This window comes from Canis lupus, chromosome 15 (assembly GCF_003254725.2).
Source record: "Canis lupus dingo isolate Sandy chromosome 15, ASM325472v2, whole genome shotgun sequence".
Lineage (NCBI taxonomy): Eukaryota > Metazoa > Chordata > Mammalia > Carnivora > Canidae > Canis > Canis lupus.
The window spans coordinates 1,927,217-1,947,334 of record NC_064257.1 but is presented as its reverse complement, the minus strand read 5'-3'; the positions used below and the strand labels follow the sequence as shown (position 1 = coordinate 1,947,334).

The 20,118-nt window shown below is 43.0% G+C and overlaps 1 protein-coding gene across 7 annotated transcripts in view; it reads right to left on the bottom strand.

The window, feature by feature from the left end:
• SCMH1 (Scm polycomb group protein homolog 1) overlaps positions 1–15,739 on the bottom strand; it is a 177,597-nt gene extending 161,858 nt beyond the window's left edge. For 6 of the 7 annotated variants that reach the window (XM_025419736.3, XM_049094411.1, XM_025419728.3 and 3 more), the window contains exon 1: positions 15,611–15,730. The gene's annotated coding sequence lies outside the window, so the exon portion shown is untranslated. Of the gene's footprint in view, positions 1–15,610 lie in introns of all 7 variants that reach the window. The other variant, XM_025419725.3, reaches the window with a different exon arrangement.
• Positions 15,740–20,118: the final 4,379 nt, after the last annotated feature.

Sequence of the window (20,118 nt, the reverse complement as noted above, 5' to 3'; positions counted from 1 at the left end):
GAGACATAAGAGTCTTGATTCCCCTAGGGTCCTTTCAAGCACCTCTGTCTGTTATGCACTTCTTGCCTGATAAAGCTGAGATACAATCTAGAAGGAGTTTATTAATAACTCCCTTCCCCAGACCCTATTTCAAATTAATTGAGCCAATAATTTCCTTTTTTCGCTTCAATCCATGTTAGTTGGGTTTCTGTTCTTTACAATCAAAAAGTGTTAATATACTACCAACATTTAAAAAAACTAGTGCACATTTAAAAAAAACTAGTGCACTGCTTTTTTTCCAAAAGGATCACCAGAGGCACTAACCTCAAATCTACTAAAAACAGAATTTCCAACTCAAGGTATCTGTTAATTCTTAATGTGTGCTCCAGATGATCAAACAAATTGGGAAAACAAAAGTCTGGTTGTCTCTTCCCTTATTCATGAAAGAGTAATTGTTATTTCCCAGCAATACAGAGAAAGAATATTATAATAATTATTATTTAATTATTTATTTATTTACACTAAGAGCCCACCACCATGTCAGCATCCACATAGTATGCATATAGTGAGGCATGAAAAGTGTAAGATGTGGCCTTGCTTAACTAGGATCTTGTGGCCTTTAAGTCATGGAAAAGGCAATACGTACATATACATACAATGCTAAATGTGTCTGATCAATGGAATAAATTAAGTATCTTTTTGGTAGATTAGGGGTGAAAGACATAAGATTTAAACCCCTTTCCATCAGACAACAAATCCATTTTCAAAATATGGTCAGTGTAAAATACACTTCCCTCTTACTATAAGGTGAAGGAGCACAAAAAGGAAAAAAATGTACATAATGGAAACAGTTCATTAATTCTAATTTTGATTTAACCAACATATATTTGAGCACTTACTATGTAAACATTTACTGTATTAGGCACCTAAATATAGGTTTTCATTGATTACTAATATTCAGAAACACCAGCAAATTAGCAAATTGTCTGAAATGACATTTCTCTTTTCAGCCTAATGGTTTATTTAAATACCATCATTAAGGAATTTAACATATCAAAAGAAAATTGTCAGTGCTGAGAATAAAAAAGTCAACAAAAACATTACTTAACATTTTACCAAATTCAAATAGCAGGTTCTCAAAAAGACAACTTTGACACCTAAGTGTCCAGGTCAGCATAAAACATCATCCACTCATTGTTAAGGCTGTTAATAGAATTCAGCCCAAACAACCAATTCTTGTTTATTCACTAAGTTGCATTAAGTAATTAAGTCAGAGGAATAACATCTCTTGGAGAGTAAGTTCTGAAGCAAGAAATAAGCAAAAGAATTGCTGTCTCTGATGGTATTTGTTTAGCAATATTTTCTAAGCTTTCTATATAGAGAGAGGATATCTAGGGTCATTAATAATTATTTACAGAATGTGTTCTTGAAGATAGATTTCTATGAATGGTTATCTTTAAATGTAGGTACAACTACAACTGATGATTAAAATATACTTAGTAGAAAACTATAAACTCTGTAATTAAGCGACTTCTCAAGTTTTTTCTTGGGATGTCTGGGTGGCTCAGTGGTTGAGCGTCTGCCTTTGGCTCAGGGCCTAAGGAGTCCCAGGATCTGATGAAGTCCCACATAGGGCTCCCCGCAGGAAGCCTGCTTCTCCCTCTGCCATGTCTCTGCCTCTCTCAACATCTGTGTCTCTCATGAATAAATAAATAAAATCTTTCTTAAAAAAAGAAAGTTTTTTCTTAAAAACTAAATCCAGGACTTCTTATCAACTTATATAGCATCTGCAGAAAAAATAACTATGCAACTTACACACACACACACACACACACACACACACACACACATATATTGGCAATAGGTATTAGCGCTATTTTAGGGTCGCTCAAATAGCTCAAATACAATAACATTCCTGTATGAACAGCATCACTTTTGTTCAGAAGCAAATATGGGAACTTATCTACAAAAATTCTACCAAATAATGGCATGGTGCTTTCACAGGCAATATTATGCGGTAAGAATCTTTTACATTTTTCTGAGTCCTCCCTGTTGAGTAGCATTTGGCATATTTTTGTCATCTACATGTATGAGACACTGAGATTTAAAAAATTTATATGGATAGTATATGGATGGGCATCTCTGAATGGGAAGAGGGGAGCAAAGACTGGACGTAATGCTGGGAAGAGCACAATGGGACTTCAATTACACAGAAGTCCTCCCTTAACTGTGGTTTCAGTTAAAAAAAAAAAAAAAAAAGAGTTAATTCTTACAAGTCTACTTTGCCTCCTGTACAGAGAGTCTTAGAACTACATCACACTGCTTGTGACGAAGTGTGCACGGTGAAATGCAAAGAGGTCTAGGGTTGAAGTGAGCCTGGTCTGGGTTTGAAACTGAGTCCTATCACTTATAAATGCATGATTTGGGCCACATATCCTTTCAGTTTCAGTTTGCTTACGCATAAAGTGGAGCTAATAATACCTTTTTGCAGGTGGGTGAGAACAACATACACCTGCATGTTGGAATATGTCTGAAGGATACTCAAAAAAAGTTATTCTCTTTGTTAGTATGGTACACTACACAGAGTTGATATGCTTTAAATACATCCTGGAATAAAGTGGGATATGTATAAATAAACACAGAAGATACTGGCTGTTACTTTTATACTGGATAAATAAATTGTGAGACAATTTCACAAGCCCTCATGTTTTTTTCAGGTACCAATTATGTGCCTGACATAGAGAAGCCACTCAAATGTTTGATGATTCCTCTATTAGATTTCTTTGGTCAAGAGAATGAGATTCCTGTTTTATGACCCTGGACAAACCACATCCCTTTTCTTTTCTTTTCTTTTCTTTTCTTTTCTTTTCTTTTCTTTTCTTTTCTTTTCTTTTCTTTTCTTTTTTTAAAGATTTTATTTATTCATGAAAGACACAGAGAGAGAGGCAGAGACACAGGCAGAGGGAGAAGCAGGCTCCATGCAGGGAGACCGATGTGGGACTTGATCCCAGGACCTGGGATCACGCCCTGAGCCAAAGGCAGACGCTCAACCGTTGAGCCACCGAGGTGTCCCCCACATCCCTTTTCTTTCTTTTTTTAATTTTTTTTTTTTTTTTTTTTATGATAGTCACAGAGAGAGACAGAGAGGCAGAGACACAGGCAGAGGGAGAAGCAGGCTCCATGCACCGGGAGCCTGATGTGGGATTCGATCCTGGGTCTCCAGGATTGCGCCCTGGGCCAAAGGCAGGCGCCAAACCGCTGCGCCACCCAGGGATCCCCCACATCCCTTTTATAAGCCTCAATTTCTTCACTGAATAGTTGACTTAATAGTCATGGAACTTATGAGTTGGAAGAAATTTTAGACATCACCTATTGCAATCCCCTTGCCTAAATTAGATACAGTGAGGGGCAGACTGGGACTTCACTGGAAATCCCAATCACCAAGTCATAATTCTTTCCACACACCTCAGATCTCTTTCACCTCCTTATCTATGAAATATTGGAGACTGAAGTACTGATTGTTGGAATATTATCCATTTCTAAAAATCCACTAAGTCAATAACATCCTTACTTCTACCTTTATTAAAGCCAGAAGACAAAGAAGAATAAACAAAGCTGTCAATATTAATCCTAGTTAGCTAAAATGCTAACTAGGGAAACTATGATACAGACTGCAGAGGATTAAAATTTTCAATTGTGTTGATATTTCAAATACTTAAATATAGAGACGATCTATTTTGAATAGTCTGACTCCATCAGAGTGTAAATGGAATTACAATCACTAGTTCACAGAACTGGTAGATGGAGTCACTACTATTCTGAGTTATCCATCTATTATCTTGCTAACCCTTTACAAGATCTTACTCCTTCTGCCTTAGCAGTCAGTTGTTCTTGCCCTTGTGTTCCTATAGCACTCAATATTTCAATGAGAACACTATTTATAATAGATTGAATGAGGTTGAACCATTTGAAATTGCTTATTAGACCATTTTAGACCAATAAAAATAGCAATTTTACATGATTCATCCTAATAACATCTCTTTATATTTCTGCTACTCCCTTCCTCCCTGCATTACACTCATAACAAGAACTACACACTATTTTTTTTTAATTTTTATTTATTTATGATAGTCACAGAGAGAGAGAGAGAGGCAGAGGGAGAAGCAGGCTCCATGCACCGGGAGCCCGATGTGGGATTCGATCCCGGGTCTCCGGGATCGCGCCCTGGGCCAAAGGCAGGCGCCAAACCGCTGCGCCACCCAGGGATCCCCACACTATTATTTTTTAAAAATATATACATAATACTTTATATATAGAAAAAGTTATAAAGCATAATGGGCACCCATATATCCACAGCCTAGCTGAAAAAGTATTTGCCAGTACACTAGTCTCCCTTAGCTGTGGGGTAAATATGTTCCAAGACTCCCAGTGGATGCCTAAAACCACAGATAGTACCAAACCCTGTATATACTCTTTTCCTATACATACATACATACATACATACATACTTATGGTAAAGTTTAATTTAAAAGTTAGGCACAATAAGAGATTAACAACAATAACTGATAATAAAATAGAACAGTTATACTATAATAAAAGTTATGTGAATGTGTTCTCTCTCTCTCTCAAAATATCTCATGGTACTGCATTCACCCTTCTTGTGATGATGTGAGACGATAAAATCCCAGTGTGATGAGATGAAGTGAGGTGAATGACAGAGGCATTGCCACATAACTTTAGGCTACTACTGATCTTCTGACCATACATCAGAAGGAGGATCCTCAGCTTTCCGAACATAGTTGACTACGGGTAACTGAAACAGCAGTTAAAGGAGGACTACTGTATCATGTAAGCCTCCTGTGTGCTCCTCCCAGCATTATTCTTAGTCTTTTCTCCCTGACCTGCCATTCAGAAATACCCACTATACTTAAATTGATATTTATCAGGACCATGCAATTGTTCAATTATGATTTAAGTATGCTTCCCTAAATAATATATGCATGTTAAACTTCATGTAAACGTGTTCTGCCATTTGGTTTATTCACCTTGTATTTGTGATATTTATCCAAGTTTCTAGATAGGTCTAGTTCATTTTTATTATTGTATAGACTTCCATTAGGTAAATATACTGTAATATTTTCTCTCTTTTATTGATAGACATTTGTAATAGTCTGAAGTTTTTGCTATAATAAAGTTGCATGAATATTTTATGTCTCTTTATACATACACTGGAGAGTTTCCAAAGGGTACTGACCTAGAATTGTTGGACTATAGATTATATGTACTTTAGTTTTAATAGATACTGCTCAAATTGTTCTTTGCCATGATTGTACAATTTCTATTCCCATAATAGTATCCAAGAGTTCTAACTTCATATCCTAGCAGTGTTTGAAATTATCAGACTTCTTAATTTTTGCCTAATAGCTATGAAATGACCCCTCATTAGAGCTTTAATTTCCCTTTAATTATTGGTCAATGGCTAATAAATATTTAGGTTACCTCCTTTATGCCTTGTTATTTTTCTATGAATTTGTCTTTTTCTAATCTATTTGTGGGAATCCTTTATTATCACAGATAGTGATATTTGGCTGATTCATGTACCATATATATTCTTTAATTTTGTGACTTGTTTTTGCATTTTAAAAATTATAGTGTTAAAAAATATGGCACTCCTCTTTGTTACTGTATGTAGCACTATGTCTAGCAGTCAGTAGATGCTGAATATTGAATGAATGAATGAATGAATGAATGAAAAACTGAACAAATACAAAGAAATTAGATGTTTTAAAACTTCTATATTCCCTTAATTTGGAGTTATGATTGTCTATGCCTATTAGGCTTTATAAACTTTTATACTCCCAGGGCACCTGGGTGGCTCAGTCAGGTAAGTATCTGCCTTCAGCTCCTGTCAGGATCTCAGGGCCCTGGGACAGAGCCCCTGCATAGGGCTCCCTGCTCAGCTGTTCCCCAGCCCCACTTGTGCACTCTCTCTCTCTTACTAAAAAAATAAACTTTTACACTCCCAAATTCATATTTAAAATTCATTTATATTTAAAGAAAAAAATTTAATCTGGTTTGAAGACTTTCTGGCAGTCCCTGCTAACTGGAGGTAACTGGAGATAAAATAGCATACTAAAATATCAAGGTTGGAAGTCTAACATTCTAAATCATCTAAGACAAATGATTGCTCCCTTCTTAAATATCTCCAAGAACAAGTATACTGGCTCTCATGTTTTCTATTATACTTTACAGGACATAATGACTAAAATAGCCTTTATTTCCATCATGTTTGAATGCCCCAGAGGAAAATCTACACAAGCACGAGTGTAAAGCAATTATAACAAATAAGAAAACACTTGGAAATATGTTATAATATGCCAATGAGCAACAGACGTAGTGATTAAAATGAATGTACAATATGCATATGCTTTAATTTTGATAGCTAACAATTGTAGTATAGTAACATTTACAGTAGATGCAGAGAGAAAAAACAAATGCAGCAGCCTTAAATGTTTCAAAATATACAGAAATTAATACATGATGACTTGCAACAGAAACAGAAGTTCAGACAGCACAGGTCTTTTTTTTTTTTTTTATTTTTTTTATTTTTTTTATTTATGATAGTCACACAGAGAGAAAGAGAGAGAGACGCAGAGACACAGGCAGAGGGAGAAGCAGGCTCCATGCACTGGGAGCCCGACGTGGGATTCGATCCCGGGTCTCCAGGATCGCGCCCTGGGCCAAAGGCAGGCACCAAACCGCTGCGCCACCCAGGGATCCCAGACAGCACAGGTCTTAAAAAGGAAGTCACAGGAGGCAATGAATCATTCTGGACAAAGTACAAGATTTGTAGTAAGACGACATAGTTTTGAGTTGTTCTGACATTGACTAGCCATTTGATATTGGACACATCATTTACTCCACCTGCACCTCAGTTCTTTATCAGTATATAGAGTTCATAATGATCTAGCATCCTACCTAACAGGGTTATTATGCATTTCAATTTAAATAAGAAAATGTATGTGACATCCTTCAATAATAACCTTCCTCACATCCAGTGTCCTCTACATCATCCCTGAAACTCCCAGGCAGAACAAGATATAAAGTCCTCTGGAATGGATATTGTATTTGTCGGCTCAGGCTGCCATAACAAAGACCACAGACTGGGTGGCTGAAACAACAGGAGTGTATTTCCTCACAGTTTCACAGGCTAGAGGTGTTGGCAGGGTTAATTTCTTCTGAGGCCTCTCCCCTAGGCTTATATAGACGGCTGTTGTCTCCCTCTCTCTTCATTCACATGGTCTTTCCTTTGTGTCTGTGTCCTAAACTCTTTTCTTATACTATGACACAAGTCATAATGGATAAGGGCCCATCCATATGACCTCATTTTATCTTAATTACCACTTTAAAGGCCCTATCTCCAAATACAGTCACATTCTGAAATACTGAAGGTTAGGACTTCAACATAAAAATTTTGAGGGGAGTGGGAGTGCAGGAGACATAATTCAGCCCATAGCAAATACGTAGAAAGCAACCATGCAGCACCCACCACTGCTATAGCACTTAGTATATTGTAATAGAACTACCATTTTTGTCTCCTCTAGTAGGCTATAAATGCCTGCACAGAACTGAATATTTCCTTTTTTAAAATTTTTAAAAGATTTTATTTATTTATTTATTTATTTATTTATTTATTTATTTATTTGAGAGAGAGCAGAGGGTGTAAGGGAGAGGATCACAGGGAGAGAGACCAGCAGATTCTGCACTGAGTGCACAGCCTGACGTGGGGCTTGATTTCATGACTCTGAGATCATGACCTGAGCCAAAATCGAGAGTTGGACGCTCAACCAATTGAGCCATCCAGGTGCCCTTTGAATATTTCCTATTAATCTCACAAGTGTCTAACAGAGTGTATGTTCAACAGAAGGCTCCAATAAACTGCTGGTAACAACCTATGACACTTTCTATCAAGGAACAATTAGAACTAATCTAGCCTACGAGAATTTTTTTTAATGGAGTTTGTAATATGCCAGAGATTTAAGAGAGAGGACAAATTTTTCACTTTTATCTTTCCAAAAACTACTTTGTTGCCAAGTTCTCATCCTTTCCATCCCAGGCTTTATTCTCAGATTACGTATGTTGAACTTTCCTTAAGCAATGAACCTGGAGACTACATGACCACCGCAGAAGTCAGTGACTTCTCCTCCACTCGGCTGAACTTCTGGAGTGTTTAAAGAGTTGCATATAAGAGTTAGTTATGTGTCTTACCTTCCCCTTATAAACAGTGAGTTCCCTGAGAGAAAGGACTATACCTTAAATGTCTTGGAGTGATCAACAATAACTATTTACTGAATAAATGTAAATTTCTCTAAAACAGATTCACTCTTGTGGAAGAGAAATATTCTTAAAAGAGGTGGGGCAAGAAAAGTGGCAAGGTTGAGTTCAGTCTGGGACATACTGACTTTGCTTTAAGCATTATCTCTCACGAAATATCTTTTTATTAGGTCCATTTCAGTGTCGGAAGGTTTTCACTTAGTATATTAGGACCTGTAGTGATGGGACATAGTGATTTTAAAGTAGGTATGATACCTAGCTACTTGTGAAGCTGACTATAGGTAGCTAAATATATCGTTCTAACACTCAGAAGAGATTATCTTGACTATAGATAGAAATTTGAGTCATGAGCATATAGATGTTACTTATAAGTCAAGTGAGTGGATGAGATTGCTAAGGGAATGTACAGAAGGTGGCTTAGGACCAAAGACAGGCAAGAGAAGGGAGGCTCTCATCTGGGATGAGAATGGCACTGGATGAAGTGGCCAGGGAAGAACCAACGCGCTGAAGTGCATCAAAGCCAAAGGGGGGTGGGGGTGGGAATACCATTCTGAGGAAGAGGGAATTATCATGAATGTAAAATGCTGCTATTAAGTCCTGAAAATGCTTGCCTCCCCCTGGCATTAACAACAAGGAGAAGGCTGATGACCCTGATGAGAACAGTTCAGAGACTATACGATTTGGACTAGTTTCTAACTTTTATATCTTAGTTTCCTTTCTTTGCAAAATAAGGAGACTTGTCTCCTCATGAGTGTTTTGAAGATTAAATAAGTAGCAATAATAGCAAAAGTAACATGTGAATGCAACATATATAGCATTCTACAACATACTGGACACTGTACAGAGCTCTTTAATACAGATTCTCTCACTTAAAAAAATCACGCATACACACACAAAAAACACAAAAATCTTAAGGTACTATAGTACTTAATAAGTATTATTATCATCCTCATCTTCAGATAAGGAAACTGAAACTTACTGATAGAGACTAGAAACCAGAACTTGATGAACAGGTAAAAATGAGAGTTTATATATTAAATGTATATAACTCAAGAAGTTTGAGTTAAGGGTAGGTGACTAGATGGTACCTGGAGGGAAACATGGACTTAAGATTTTATTTATAAGATTTACCTGAAGATGGGAGACATCTATAAACAGATTTTGGGAGATTTAAATAAACAAAGAAAAGAGCCGGAAGAGGGAAAAAAGGTTGAAGGCAATGAAAAGACAGGGGTCAGAGATGTAGCCTTGGGAAAGAAGCAGCAGCAAGAAAACAAAGGTATGGTTTTAAGAAACAGGTTTGACGTAAGATCTCATAGAGACCAGGCAAAGAAATAACTAGGTATTGAATGGCCCAATGGCAATAATCTGTATAAGTGTGTGATTTTCTCCAGTAGGCCTCAGAGCTGTAACTACTGCTAAGAAGAAAGAGGTTCAATTCAACAAGGTTTGAGATTTTGCCCAGAGAAGGACAGAAGAACAGTAGAGCAAGGGAATAGAGGACTGATGGCAAGAAAGTGAATGAACTAAATTATAGACTGAGGAAGTTAAGCTGGATAGGGAAGGAAGTGAAGATAGGCCTCAATGAGAACAAACAGAGCTGGTGGGGATAGCCAAGGTCAGGCAGAGGCACTGTGAACAAAGCTGCATGTCTTCATTTATAGCTTCAGAGGCGGGCCATCTCTGGGTGATAAGGCTCATGGTGTGACTATGAGAGTTGATAAGCTAAAAACATGGTCACTTGAGTTGAAGAAGCTATTGTGATAGAGTAATAATAATCTGTGTGAATACTGAAGTCACTCAGGGTGAGGATGGAACCTGAGGTGGAGAGGAAGACTGTACCAGCTAGGTCCTAAGTGATGGAGAAGATCTACATACAAGATGACAAGAGTTACCATATAGCCCCTGTGCACCACAGAGCACAGGGATTTTAAGAGGATGGACAAGTAATGGTCAGTTAATAGTGGTGCACAGAAAACCACAGTCATCCTTGTCTCTCTCATTTTGTACAGTGTGGGAGAATGCACTGCCCCCTTTTAAAAGAATTACAGTGCAAGTGACAGTGTTCTCCATGACTCCTCAGATGAGAGGCCTGACTTCCATTTAAGGCCAGAACACACAAGAAACCTAGTAAGATGGGTAACAGGGTAGGAAGGAGGGGTTTGAGAGAGCAAATGGAAAGGTATGAGAGGGAACAAACAAGCAGGGAAGCAGGGTTGGGAGAGAGGAGGAGGAAGCCGAGGCAGCACAGGAAAAGCAGTACAGAAGACAAGTGAGTGGAAGGGATAGGACAAAGATAACAGATGAGAAGACTTGCTGGCTTTATATGGCCATAAGGTTATCAAAATAATTAGTTCTAGCAGTGCCCTGGTGGCAAGGGAGTTAGCACTAAGACCTTGGCAATGGTTTGAGGGGAGGGGCAACATCTGAGTGCCTATTATGTAACTGACATTATGTAAAGTGCTTTACACTTCCCATCTTAGTTAAACCTCATACCTAACAAAAATCCAGGAACTGAGGACCAGAGAGGCAAAGTGACCTGCCCAGGGTTGTACAATTAATATTTAGTGATATTTTGCATAAAAAAAGACATTTTGAAATCAGAGCATCCTTAGTCACTTTCTACCAATAAGGGCTTATATGTTTCTTAACTCCATTATGCCTACACCAAACAAGGTTATCTCAGGCATTAAGCTACAACTATAAAATCTGGGGCAGCCCGGGTGGCTCAGCCGTTTGGCGTCGCCTTCCGCCCAGGGTGTGGTCCTGGAGACCCGCAATCAAGTCCTGCGTCGGTTCCCTGCATGGAGCCTGCTTCTCCCTCTGCCTCTCTCTCTGTGTGTGTGTGTGTGTGTGTGTGTGTCTCATGAATAAATTTTAACAATCTTTAAAAAAAATAAAAACAAATCTGAAGAGTTATTTTTTGAAGCTAAAACTGGCCTACATATGAACTTATTTTCAAATGTGGAATTTCCTACTTGTTTTACTTCAAATAAAAATCCCAAGTTTCTGAAACTATAAATTTTAGATAGGAAACTGAGGTAGGGGAAAGAGAATGTACAATCTATGGTTCCCTAGTCTATCTAGAACCAAGTCCAAACTCCATAGTTACAGGTCTTTAATACTATGGCCCCAGCTCATCTCTCCAGTCATATCGGTCATTGCTGACTTCCACAATAATACTGAGATCTGTGGCAACGATCAATTTTTAACAAACATACCTGCACTTTTCCCTCTTTGTAACTCCATCTAACTACTTAATCTACTGAAATTTGTTCTCCAAAACCCAAATGAAATTTATTTTTAATGTGAAGCCTAACCTTGCTTCCAGATATTGAGGAATGATGGCTCCCTCCTAGGAACTCTGTATCCCTTTGCTTTTTCTTAGAGTACTTATTGCCTTATAGTTTAAATTAGCATGAGAAAAGTTCCACCAGCAGAGCATAAGTCCCCTAAACGTAGCTGAAAGAGAACATTTCCTTTAAATTGCTTTTCTAATGATTTTATACACATAATTTCATGTAGAATTTGTGACAACCTATGAAATAGGAATTTATTTTTTACAGGTAAGGACACTGCAAGTCACACAGGTTAGACAATATGCTTATAGTCCTAAAGTTAGTAGGTGACAGAGCCTATATTTGAATCTTGGTCTTTCTAACTCAAAATGTAGGCTCTTTCCAGAAACCATGGGTATAATCTCACTGCTTTATCTGACTGCTTCCTACCTACCTACTAATCATCAGTGGGGAAACCTCCATTGACTTTTGTCATTAACAATCAGCAAAAAGGATTGATATAGGGTATTCGCCTTCCTACTTTTGAAGACAAAGAACAGACTCTTGAGAGCAAAAAGAATGATTAATATGAGTCCTAAATAAAGCTGAAGAGATCAGAATCCTGCTCCCAAGAAGGAAAGTAAAAAAACACTACTTTTCCACTCTTTAAAAACTCCTCTTCCTTTGAGGTGTCCACCATCTGGCTGTATCACTCTCTACCCCTCCTCCTCATCTGTCATCCGCCACCCTCTCGATTAATCCCTTCCCTTCACTGCGCCTGGGTCACAATCTTCCTCTCTTCCCTAAATCACTTCACTATCCACACAGATGACCCATTCAATACAACAGCCTCGCAGTTGCTGTCACACTTGGTTTCACCAACCTTCACCTCTGCTGTACCTCAGCACAGAGACCGAGCTGTCACTTGGAAGGGCTCCACACCACACAAGTTAACTCCAATATCCCACCTTCTGACCACAACCTCCCTTTTTTCTGGCTTATTTCTGCCACATCTATTCACTAATTTAACTCAAGCTACTGAAAAATCTTCAAATTCCAAAATCGAATTCATCATCCAGTGTTTCTTGTCTCAGTTAATGTCACCACCATCCCCCTAGTCACCCAAACCAAAATCTGAGCATCATGCTGGACTCCTGGCCTTCTCATCTACACATCCAATCAATCATAAAGCCTCACAGATTCTCAAAACTTCAATCTTTTTTCTTTTTTTAAGGATTTTATTTATTCATGAGAGACAGAGAGGCAGAGACACAGGCAGAGGGAGAAGCAGGCTCCATGCGGGGGACGGGGAGCCCCATGTGGGACTCGATCCCAAGACCCAGGGATCACTACCTGAGCCAAAGGCAGACACTCAACCACTGAGCCACCCAGGCATCCCCAATCCTTTTTCCTCATCCCTATGACCACATTTTAAAAGTGTTATTCCACCACGTCCGATAAAAAAACCTCCAGTGATATAAAAAAAGAAAAATCACCCTCGTATACAAGTACAAGGTCTACTATCATATGGTCTCCACCTCTATTTGCAACTTTATAACTTACCATTTCTGTCTTTACTGTTATATTCTTAGCTTTCAAACTGCTTGTGGTTTTCTATGCAAGCCGTTCCTTTTCCTTCTCACATTGATGCCTTTCCTCGAGCGTACTTTTTACCCTTCTCTGCTTGCCTGGCTTCTACTTAACCATTTATCCTTTGGGTCAGGTGTCCTTTCTTTTCCAAAACTTCCCTCAAGTCCTAGGCTAAACACCCCAACGGTGGGGCAATCACAGCATCAAATGCATCTCTCTCACCTTTTATTCTGAGATGAGTTATTTGGGCATTTAATTTGCCAATTCCACAAGGATTGAAAATGTAATTTACTCATCTCAGTACACCCAGCTAAAGGCTGGTGTCATAAACATAGTGTCAGACGCAAAGTAGATACATAGGCTTAGAGCACTAAGTTTAGTAAATGCCAAGTGTAACTCTGCAGCAGTATCTTCACACCAGTTCTTTCTCATAGAGTTTTCAGTATTTCCAACCATTAACTTCAAGTTCTGTGAAGGGAAGGAACCAGAGCCTTTCCTGAGCCTGTATGGCTCTGTACAGAATGGTTCTATACAAAATTTACCCAAGTGACGTAAAAGGAAATAGCATTTGCACAAACAAACCAGAAATCAAAACCTGACGTGTGCTACAAACTTCAAAACCACTGACCAATTTAAAAAATAAAGACATAAAAACAAAGATAAAGAGCCAATTCTGACTGCTGGTACGTGCTTGCCTACATCATAAAAACAGTGAAAGTTTGCTTAGAATTTGAACAGGGTCCCCAGACACAAGTTTGGCATTTTATCTACACGGCCATCACATCTCTGCTGGACTTTAAAAATTACTAACCTGCAGGGCTGCTTAGGGTTGGACGTTAGGACGCTGGTAAAAGGCACTTTTAAAAATTTAACCCTCACATACCAAGGCTGAGTGATGAAAAAGCAAGAAAAAAATAATGCTGGTAAATGAGCAACAGAAAATGTTCTTTTTCATAGTAATTTTGGGCCTTCTGCTGGCAGTTAGAAACAGAGCAAAGAGTTCGATGTAATAAGCATTCCCCTCTCCAACTAAATATTGAACTGCAGTCTGGCCCCAAACTAGGTCTCAATCCTTTTTCAGGGTAAAAATAATCAGCTCTCCTATTTGCGCGCTGCACTGTCTGCCACACTTTGATACACATCGGCTCTCTCGATAAAGTGTTGACACAGTTGTTTGTTTTTATTTTTAATGAGGGGGGAAACCCAAATAGCTTCCTAAAACAAGATCTCTTTTTAGTTCGTTTGAACACAGCACTGGTCTTTTTTTTTTTTTTTTAAGTTCAAACTACAGCACAGAAATGAGGAAGGGGGGGCGGGGAGGGGGGCAGCCCGGGTGGTTCGACGGTTTAGCGCCGCCTTCAGCCCAGGGAGTGACCCTGGAGACCCAGGATCGGGATCCAGTCCCACGTCGGGCTCCCTGCGTGGAGCCTGCGTCTCTGCCTCTGCGTGTCTCTCATGAACAAATGGTAAAATCTTTTAAAGAAAGATAGAAAAGAAATGAGGAAGGGAATACTTTTTTATTATTATTTTTTATTTAAGCAGGTCAATCCGTGGGACCAAGGAACTTCTTGGGGAAACTTGTAGGTTTTGTCTCCTCACACAGCGAGAAGCCCTCCTTCGAGGCGGACGCGGGCAAGCTCCTTCAGAGGAGAGACCGGAGTAAACCGCGTTAAAAACACCCGAAGGAACTGGAATTAGCTGAAGAGAAGACACGACTCCGGGGACGGGATCCCTACCTCAGACACCTCACAGCTGCCCATGAGGGAGAAGAACCGCTTAGAACGTGGGACCGCGGTTTCCCTCAACCGGAACCGGATTTCTGGGACAGAACGGCTTTCCCATCCCTGGACGAGGTGTTCGGACGGGTTCGTCAAACGGGGAGGGTGTTTTGGGGGGTGTTTCCCCGAGGCCTCGGGACGCGGCGGGAGCGCCCCTCCCCGTCAGGGGCTGTTCTGGGGCTCACCCCGCGCCCCCCCAGCCCCTCCCGGGGCCCTCGGGCCGGCGCTCCGCGGCTCCACACCTGCTCTCCCCGCCCGTTTCCGGCCCCGCCGCCCGCGACCCCCCGGCAGCCCTCGGCGCCCGAGCGGAGCGACGGACCGACCGACCGACCGACAGCCGCTCGGACGGGGACCCGCCGCGACCCCTCCGCACGCGCCCCCCGCGTCAGGGCCGCTGAGGCGCCGCGGCCGCCGGGGCAGGGGGCAGGGGGCGGGGGCGGGGGCGGGGGCGGCTGCCGAGGGCCGCGCTCCGAGCGCAGCCAGGCCCCCGGCCCGACAGGCAGCGGCCGGCCGGCGGGCCCTCAGGGCGGGGGCGGAGGCGGAGGCCCGCGGGGCCCGTCGCCGCCTCCTCGCCCCGGGCGGCGCCCGCCGGCCCAGGCCCCTCAGGGCGCGCGCCCGCCGGGGAGCGGAGGCGGCGGCCGAGACGCTTACCTGCGGGCGCAGCGGCGGCGCGGGGCGGCTCACTCCCTTCCCGCCGCCATGTTTCCGCTGCGCAGGGAGCCCGAGCGGACGCGCGGAGGGGCGGGCGGGCGGCCGGGCGGGGGCGGCTCCGGGGCCGGCGGGCGGGCGCGGGCGGGCGGCGGGGGGCTCGACCGCGGCGGCGACGGCGGCGGCGGCGGCGGCGGCGGCGGCGGCGGCGGCGGCGGCGGCGGCGGCTCCCGGGCCCCGCCCCTCCCTCCCGCCGCGGGGTGGCGCGCGCCTCGGCCGTTGGGCCCGCGCGCGGGGGGCGGGGCGGCGAGGGCGCCACCGAGCGGCCCGGCCCTCCCCCCGGGGGCCCGACCCGGGCGGGTAAACTGAGGCCGGCAGAGGGCGCAGGGCTCAGGTTCGAGTCCCGCCGGGGGCGAGGCGGCCGGGCCACGAGCGTTCAGGTCTCGGCCCCGCAGCCCGACTGACGGGGCTCGGGTCCCCGCCCCGCCGCTGACCCGCCGGGTGATGGATGACCTTGAGCCAGTGACCTCGCTCCTCGCCCGCCGGGGGCCGCGTGTCACGTGACCGTGCTGTACTCGGTCAGCGCAGGCCCCGCCGCCCCCGCAGGGCTCCGCGGGCGCGCGTGGGCCCCCAGGGTCGTGGTTCCGGCGCCCGCTGGCGCCCCGCCGCGCTCCCCGCCGCGCTCCCCGCCTCCTCCGCCCCCATCCGCCCCCATGCGCCCCCATGCGCCCCGGATGGCCCCACGCACAGGGGGACACCGCTGGCCCGGGGTCCGCCGGCGAGTGAACGACTGAGGGGGGAAGACTGACCGCCGCCTGTCTGACCTCGACGCCTGCGTACGCTCCGCCCGCAGGGAGCGGTCGGCTCCGCGGGGGTCCAAGGAGGCCCGAGAGCCCGACACGGTCAAGTTGGCTCTTAGCGGAGCCTGCGGGGTGGGGGTGGGGGGGTGGGGGCTGATTTGGGGGCAGAGAGAGAAGGATGGATGCAAAGGCGTAAAGACGTGACGCCGTGTGGCTGGCTGGTGGGAGCGGCGTGGCAGGAGTGTGGAGACCTATGGACCGGGTGGGTGGTGATGCGGCTGAAGGAAGCCAGAACCCGGGAGGAGGCGTTTAGGGGGTCCAGAAGGACCTTGGATGTCCTTGTCTGTCTACCTTAGAAGTCACCCTGTAGGCCAGTGGTTTTCATCGCGTGGTCCCCCGCGACCCCTGGATCTCCCTCGGATCCTTCCCGGGGTCACTGAGCTCCGAATTATTTTCAGAATAATGCTAAATGTGGTTTGCTTGCTTGCTTGCTTTCTTTCTTTCTTTCTTTCTTTCTTTCTTTTTTTTTCACCCATTCTCCCACGAGTGTACAGTGAAGTTTTCCATACAACATAGGACATACTGGGAAGCCTGGGTGGCTCAGCGGTTGAGCATCTGCCTTTGGCCCAGGGCGTGATCCTGGAGTACCAGGATCGAGTCCCATGTCGGGCTCCCTGCATGGAGCCTGCTTCTCCCTCCTCCTGTGTCTCTGCCCCCCTCTCTCTGTGTCTCTCATGAATAAATAAATAAGAATCTTTAAAAAAAAAAAAAAGAATATAGGACATACGGTATTGCAACAACTTAAATGCAGAAACAGATTTTAGGATCCAGCTGTCTTCTTTTAAGCCAGTCGTTAAAGAAATTGGCACAAATGTAAGACGCCACTCTTCCCATTAATATTTTGTTATAGAAAATGTAGATTTCTTTTTCATTAAAAATGTGTTTATGTTAACATGTAATGAGTTTATTACTGTAATTTTTAAATAAATTAAAATTTAGAAATTTCTCAGTTTTAATTGCTAATGTGGTTAATCTTGACAGAAGGAACAAACTGCATAAAAACAAAAAAAGCCCCTCAAAATCCTCAATAATTTTTACAGCGTGGAAAGGGGTCTGGAGACCAAAAGATTTCTGAATGCCCCTGCTGGAGCATTAAGAAGCTACTGAAGTGTTAAATGGGGGAGTAACTTAATCAGCTTTCTTTCTGAAAGCTTCTTCAGAAAGAGCTTTCAAGACCCAAGCCAGGGCTTGAGGGATATGTTCCCAAGGCACCTGCATACCAGGCAGAAGGATAGAGAAAGGAAAGTGCAGGGCTGAGAAGCAACAGTGCTAGGACACTGGATGGCATCAGTCTTTTTATTCCTAATTTGGTGCAGCCTCATCCTCTGACAGGTCAGCACCAGGGCAAGTGTCTTATTCCTTTATTTCCACTGGGCCCCATGTACTGAGGATTTTGCTCATGTTTTCTGTGAATGCTACTCCTTCTGACCCCAGTACACCTTCCTTCTTATTGCCTGTTTTCTTGAGAAGCAAGTTGTCAGGGAGGTGGATGAGAGGAAGGGAAGAAATTGCTGAAGACAGCCTGAGTAGGCCTGGGAGTCCTGGCAAAGGGTCCTCTAAAGCTCCACAGCCCAGGCTATCCTCCACAAACCTCTAGAGCTCTTTAGGTAGTGAGGGGGGAAACAACTGAATTAAAAGCTCTGCTGTCTGGAAAGCTGCTTTTGAAGAGAAGTTCCCCCACAGTGCTGAGAGTCTATTCCTTTAACATTAAAAAAAAAAAAAAATCCATACCAGATGAAAATTTTTTAAAGGTGTATTAGGAACTTCCTAGCCATACTAAGTATGCAGAAATAGATTCATTATTTTCTTGATTTGTTATATGTTCTGGTAGCAATATCGCACTTTTTTTACAAAGAAATCCTCTTGAGCTGTTGGAGAGTGAAGGATTATATTCCACTTTAACAAATACCCCAGAATGCTATGCTTTGGGGTTCTCATGATGGCTTCTTAAAGTTTCAGGTTGTTAGCTGCCACTTATCTTATGGGCATAATGGTCATTATGCCCATCCCCTTCCTACCTGCTTCTAATTTGCTAAAGCCAAGAAGGTAAATAGTCCAAGCTCCCCAGAGCATCAAATAATCTCTGAATAAGGGTCTGAGGGACTGTCCTAGGGTGAAGCCCTGTGAAAGCCAGCTGCAGTGGCAGTAGAGTGGGGTGGTTGATTATGAGCTGTGGGGTTGGTTAGCCTTAACTTCTCTGGTTTCAGTTTCTTCCTCTCTAGGATAGAAGGGGGATAATCATGTACCTGTCACATCAAGTTGTTGGAAAGAGTAACTCAGAGCATGTCATCTAGGTCACCAGCCCCCACCCCAACCTTTTTTGTTCTTAGCTCAGTTCCATTAGACAATTCCATCCAGAGTCCTTAAACTTCATGGGTTAAAAAAAAAAAAAAATCATGACTCTCCATCCTAAACCTTCTCTTTCTAGTTGTGTTCCCCCGTTTCAGACAATGGCACTGCCATCCTCCCGGTCAGTCAGTCTTAATGCCATGATAGTGCTTTTTAAAATGCTTCCCTGTTGTCTGTCCTCCGCATCCAATCCATTTCCAAAGCACCCTGCCTTTTCCCTAGTGGAGGCTCCATTCCATGGACTAAATTCCAATTAGGTTAGGAATTGTAACCTAATTCAGACTCTTCTCCCAAACTTACCTCCTACAAGCTTCATGCCAGTCCCCAGTTTCTAAAACTCCGTAAGTCCTCAGTACCTATAGGACAAAGTCCAATGCCTTAGCCTTGAACTCAAGGCTCTCCATGATCTGGCCATAACTTTCCTTTCTAAATTCATTTCTCTCCATTCTGCTTTACTTGGCTCACTTGTACTTTTCTACATTTGTCCTTTGCGACTCTGGGCTTTTCCAGGAACTGCTCTGTCTTCTAGAATGCCTTTCTCTCTATTTCTTATATGTCCTGATTCTACCCATCTTTGAAAACTCTGATTTCATACTGCCTCCACAAAGCCTTCCCTGATCTTCCAGTTTGAATAATAAAAACCAACATTTTATGTAATGCTTACTTTGAATCAGGTACTTTTCTACATGCTTTACATGTACTATCTTAATTAATTCTTGTGACAATTTAATTTTCATAACAAACCTAGTTAGTAAGCATGACTATGACCTGCATTTTACAGATGAGAAAACCAAGGCACAAGAAGGGAAAGTAACTTGTCCAAGGTCACATAGCTAGTAAATGGTGGAGTCAGAATAGGAACCCAGGCAGCCTGGGTAGAGTCAGAATAGGAACCTCTACAGCCCATTTTCTCAATCACTGGACTAAAATGAAAGGACTTTTCCCACCTCCACTCCTGTTAGTGCCCGTGGCAGGCCATTCAAACATCTATTAGGGTCTTTAACCTTTTCTACCTCATTATCAGTTAGCATGTTTTATCTTGCCCTCTTACATAGTGAATTTCTTAAGAGCAGGACCAGTGTCTGATCTAAAACAGTGCCTACTAAATTTCTTGACCCTCTAAATATTTAGTAACTTTTTTAAAGGCAGACTATTCCATAGCAATAAGAATGAATGATTTAAAGCAGGATTGAGGGACGCCTGGGTGGCTGGGACACCTGGGTGGCTTAGTGGTTGGGCGTCTGCCTACGGCTCAGGGCATAATCTCAGAATCCGGGATCGAGTCCCACGTCGGGCTTCCTG